Below are 6,000 nucleotides of genomic sequence, written 5' to 3'. Positions count from 1 at the left end.
ACCCTCTCACAGTGATCACCTTCACTCACCCTCTCACAGTGATCACCCTCCCTCACCCTTTCACAGTGATCACCCTCTGACACTGATCGCCCTCTGACAGTGATCACCCTGTGATTGTGATCACCCTCCGGCAGTGATCACCCATCCCAGCCCCATTGTTTTCCATTTCTAATGGATTGTTAATATTTCGATGATGTCAGTGAGAATTTAATGGAATTTCTCTCTGGTGTGAGGAACTCCTCTGCTGGCAGAGCACATGAGCAATACATTATAAATGTATTGGCCCTAAAGACATTACTCTCAGAGTGGTGCAATTCTCTAAGAGATACTGGACTAAGTGACAGCATTATTCCGGTGCATGTACCCCACCACAACCAAAATAAATCCCAGGCATTCAAGCAATCATGAGAGGACAAGACAAGTTGAGTTGTCACTACACACAACACCTATTGAAAGTGACAGGTAGTCAATGGAAGATGGTCTGAATTAAAAACAGAGTGCTAGCAAAGCTCATCAGGTCTGGTCGCATATGTGGAGTAAGAAACAGTTCATATTTTGAGTCCAAGATAATTATGGTTTTTAAGCGGTTGACAGACAGCAGGAGGAGTCAGTGGAACAGACAGTGAGTAGAGTAAAAGATAAGGCTCGGTGGTCAGCCAGGGACCCGGGTTCGATTCCAGTCTTAGGTGAGTGTCTGTGTGGACTTCTCCTCATGTCTGCATGGGTTTCCTCCGGGTGCTCTGGTTTCCTCCCACAGTCCAAAGATGCGCAGGTTAAGTGGATTAGCCACATTAAATTGCCCCGTAGTGGCCAGGAATGTGCAGGCTCGGTGGATTTTGTCATGGTAAATGCAGGGTTATGGGGATAGGGTGCATCTGTGTTGGATGCTCTTCGGAGACTCGATGAAGACTCAATGGGCTGAATGGCATCTTTAAGAGCTGTAGGGATTCTATGACTGCTAATGGTAGTACAGGAGTGGAAGAGATGTAATATGTTAATGATGGGTGCATAAGGGAGAAAACGGATCTGCTGAGAGCAAAGCCAGCAGAACATAAATGACATATGGTGGGAGGTTCGAGTAGTTTGTAACCAAAATAAAGGAGAGACGTCATGCTCTGAATTTGCTCAGCTGAGTGGAGATCCTTCGAGGCTGTAAAGTGGCTAAGAGAAAATGAAGTATTAGCATGGGAACAGGATAGTTTATTGAAAGGTCAGGGGCATTTTTATGGGCTAGCAGAGATGATCCAGAAAAGTTGTCACAAAATTGAGTCTGTTTCCATCACAAAATAATCTGTGGAATGACTCTCAAACACAGATGCATCAGACACCATGGCTGAATTTTTAGGCCCGACTAACAGAGGCAGAGGTGGGTTGGGATCTTGATGCCATCCTCAGCATGGCAATCTTGCAAAGCTGAGTTTGGGTTGCAGATTAGGCTCATTTAGGACCTAACTAAGGCAATTGAAGAAGGTCAGCTGGGATTTTCAGATTGATCTGCAGCCTCGCACATCAGTGGGACCAGTTTTGATGCCTGCAGCAGGCATTTGATGGTAGGCCAGAGTGCCTTCTTCTTTTTAATTTCAAAAATATACTTTATTCATAAAAATACTTTACACACAAACGTAGTCTCTAAAGCAGTTCGGTTCTATAAAGTCTTTGCAAATGGAGAAAGAAACAAACATTGCAGTTTGATTTTCCGACAGTTCCACAAACCCAAGGCATTTCTTACTTGTGCAAGATACTATTTACATATATTTGAGGCACCAGAAGGGTCCGATAACTGAATGGACCCCCCCTGTACTTGGCCGAAAATCCTTAGATGGTGATCCTTCCCCACTGTGTCTTGGCAACAGCTGACCCAAGCTTTAGTGCATCCCTTAGCATGTGGTCCTGGACCTTGAAATGCACCAGTCTGCAACACTTGGTTGAGGTCAACTCCTTGCACTGGAAGACCAATGAGAATGCCTTCACTCTAGGTCTCCAGGCCTTTACTGCCTGCCTGGGTGCTACAGAGGACACATGCATCCATATAAAGAGGTTCTTTCCTCTACAGTGAGCACCTGCATGTAGATTTAAAAACATTGCAGGGAGAGTATCTGCATGTTAAATGTCCCCTCACTTATCATATATTACAGCTCTCAAGCTGAAAAATTCATTAATCCTCTTGATTTGAGATCTCACTGACCTTCCTTAATTGGATAGAGAACTATTTTCCCTATGCTAATTAGGAGGCATCCCTGTGGCAATCCTATTGAGTGACTGTTACCCTCTCACCCTTCCCCCAGGTAGCCTCAATACCTGTGAACCATCCCAACTCCTGTTTCCCACCTTTGGAGGGAACATCTAGCCACATGTCAGATGATCCACAGCTATCGCTGCTGTTGCTAGTTGTGTGTATCCATCCCTGATTTATGCAGATATCACACCAATTTCTACATGCTTATTCTCAGTGTTTTTAAAATGTCAACTCTCTAGCTGCTTCCAGCAGGCCCTACCATTTGTTTACACTGCACGAAGTCCACACACAGGCTTAAACAAACAAGCACAGTGAGCAGCAATAGTAAACAGACTCACAATCAAATGCACATCAACACAGGGCCTTTCCATTTCCACATCCCAGCAGATTATCGACATGACAGTACCCACAGAGTCCAAAGAGCCATGGTGCTCCCTTCATCCACAATAGCACTCAAGCACACCACCCTAAACATGGGTGGCTTTCAGTGAGTGGTTGTATACATCATGGATCTAAGACCAAACCAGAGAGAATGTGGCAGATACAGGCATCAGTGAGCCACCCTACCAGATAAAGGCACTGGAATACTGGTACCTCGAGCTCATTGTTCCATCCTCCATGCACACTTCAGTAAGGGCGATTTGGTCGGGGGGAGAAATCTACCTTAGAGGCCACCATAACTGTATTTTGTGCATGGGTTTCAGATTAGGCTCACTTAGGATCTAACTAAGGCAATTGAAAAAGGTCAGCTGGGATTTTTAGATTGATCTGCAGTCTCTCTGCAATCTCTACCTGTCTTCATTGAAGCATTCACAATGTGCCACACTAACAGTAGATTTATATAGGAAGCCCCTGGACCCAGAGACTGTTCAATTGGAAATCACTCTTGACAAAAGACCCACATACATTGCAGAAATTGTATGGCAGGGCAATAAGAGTGTGTGTGCGTGTGCATGTGCGTGCGCGTGTCAGTGTATGTCGACTTATATTTGATCACCAAGTCTTGAGGTGGGACTTAAAGCCTGTGCTTCTGGCCCAGAGATAGAGGTACTACCCACTATACCACGAGACATCCTCTAATCCCAGTTAAGTAGAAAGGGAATTATTTACAAAGTAAAAACTGACAAACTTCAACCTTTACTGCCTGGTCAAAAGAAACCTAATTGTCAGCATATTCAATACGTGAATGAGGTAAAGCATGAAACTTATTTAAAAGATCAAGTGCATATAGTTGGAAGTAAATGTAAAACAAGGAATAACATAATTGCATTGATAATCCATCAGGCAAATCAGTTAAGCTAAATATATCAGAAATGTTCAAAATGCAGTTGTATTATACGACTGGGAAACTGTACACTAGAAACTGGAGTTTCAATAGATCAAATGGCCTTTCTTTATCTTCATGCCTCTAATGTTTTTAAAACAAGGCATTAATTCAAATAAAATTGGCTATTTTAGAAGACCTGCGGTTACAGCAAGGTAGTTTTGGAGAGAGATTGGAGCCATGATTTAGGACATTTTAAATGTATTTTCAGGTCCATTTCTTTCTGTCCTGAGTCAGATCGTAGACAGACATCAGGAAACACCTACCATTAGTGGTTTAAATAGGATGCCAGAGAGGCAGGGGATACCAGAACCCATGCCGGTAGTCTATCCTTTATATTGTGAAGCCTTGACTATAATTCACCTGAAGGACCATTGGAAGGAAAGGCGCTCTGCACAATTACAGTTTGAGATATTCTTAGCCCTGATATCCCACCATGCTCCTTGTTCATTGATCCATGCTTCACTCACAGAGTGAAGAGTTTGCAATGCCACAGCTACATACTTGCACGTTGAAAATTACATCAAGTGGGATCACAAAATATCCACAAGTAGATGTGCTTTTCATCTTTCAAAAGTGAGCAGTTTATTTTAAAGTGTCAGTCACTTAAGTATCAACCTTTATTATGTACATTTTTAATCAGGTTTAGGTTATCAGAATGTTTGTGTAATAGGATTCTTGGCTGTAGCTCAATGGTACCCCCCACCTCTGAGTCAGTGGAGACTTGAGCATGTAATCTGGACTCAATCATTCTGCATGTAAACTTGGATTTTCACCATGTCAGGATGACTCAGGCGTTCTTTAAAAATGACGATGGGTCCCAATTCCAGGATTCCCAGCCTCGTTCCTGGGCTTTACAATCTGCACCAGCTCCTTTTACAGCCGTGGGCCAGTGCAGTTCAGGAGTCCACACCCAGTGTTTACAACATGCCAACTCCATTGCTGTGTTAGGCATGTCCCAGTCCTCTGTGATCTCCATGGAGCTGGGTCAACTTTTCAAAGATTTGTGGTTCAATTCACCTCAGATGTAGTGAGTCATCGTCTGCACAAGGGGACTGTTTGAAAAATACGCTTGAAAGGTTCTGCTACATCCATATGTCAGGTCCTGCACACCTCCCTAAAACAATCTCCCCTGGCCCTTCATGCCACCATGCAAATTTATGCCTCACCTCTGACTCCTCCATGGCCCCTCAAATTATGGCACATCTTTGCCTATTAACTCACTATATGCTGTGTGGAACCAGTGAACCTCAAAGTGACAATAGATAACCTGTTAGGCAAGTCAGTTAAGATAAATGTATCAGAAATGTTCAAAACATGGTTGCATTATATGAGTGGGAAACTGTACACTAGAAAATGAAGTTGCAATAGATCAAATACCCTTTCTTTAGGATGTATAAAAAACCTTTAAAAGCACAAGAGTTTAACAAACAGAAGCAGGAGTCAAGCCTTACCCCTCAAACTTGCTGTGTTATTCAAAAAGATCGTGGCTGACTCCTCTTTCATGGCAGCTCTACACAGCTCTCAACTCTTTGACTCTTTTAAATTGACCTCCTCTTTAAATACTTACAGTGTCTAGCCTCCCCAACCCTCTGGGGTAGAGAAATCCTGACATTCTTTACTCTCCAGGAGAAGAAATTCCCTCACCCCTCAGTTTTAAATGAATGTCCCTTTATTGTGTGACTACGTCTCTAGTTCAAGGTTCACTCACTAATGGAAACATCTGCTCAACATCTACATTAGGGGCATTTAAGGGACTTTTAGACAAGCACATGAAAATGCAAGGAATGGAGGGGTATGAACCAAGTGCAGGCAGGAGGGATTAGTTTAATTTGGTGTCCTGTTTGGCACAACATCATGGGCCGAAGGGCCCTTTCCTGTGCTGTACAGTTCTATGTTCTAGGTTCTACCTACACTGTTTAGCCTCCTCAGAATCTTGAATGTTTTGGCAAAATCACCTCTCATTTTCTAAACTTTAATGAATAAAGGCCTAACCCGTTTAGCCATTCTTCATAAGCCAACCCCTCATCCCCAGAATCAGTCTAATGATCTCTTTGGAACTGTCACTAATGCCAGTACATACAGTTATGGAGATGTACAGTATGAAAACAGACCCTTCAGTCCAACTCATCCATAATGATCAAATATCTTGAATTAATCTAGTCCCATTTGCCAGCATTTGGCCCATATCCCTTTAAACTCTTCCTATTCATGTACCCATCCAGGTGCCTTTTAAATATTATAATTGTGCCAGCCTCCACCACTTCCTCTGCCAGCTCATTCCATACATGGACCACCCTCTGTGTGAAAAAATTGCCCCTCAGGTCCCTTTTAAATTTTTTCCCTCTCACCTTAAACTTATGCTCTCTAGTTTCGGACTCCCCTACCCTGGGGAAAAGACCTTAGCTGTTCAACCTCATGATTTTATAAACTTCTATAA

The 6,000-nt window shown here is 43.0% G+C and overlaps 1 protein-coding gene across 1 annotated transcript in view; it reads right to left on the bottom strand.

Moving 5' to 3' along the window:
- LOC109916245 (serine/threonine-protein kinase 33-like) overlaps positions 1-6,000 on the bottom strand; it is an 85,984-nt gene that overhangs the window by 40,412 nt on the left and 39,572 nt on the right. The window lies entirely within an intron of this gene.

This window comes from Rhincodon typus, chromosome 22, assembly GCF_021869965.1.
Source record: "Rhincodon typus isolate 14 chromosome 22, sRhiTyp1.1, whole genome shotgun sequence".
NCBI classification, from domain to species: domain Eukaryota; kingdom Metazoa; phylum Chordata; class Chondrichthyes; order Orectolobiformes; family Rhincodontidae; genus Rhincodon; species Rhincodon typus.
The sequence above is the reverse complement of the archived record's forward strand: the minus strand, read 5'-3'. Positions and strand labels throughout refer to the sequence as shown.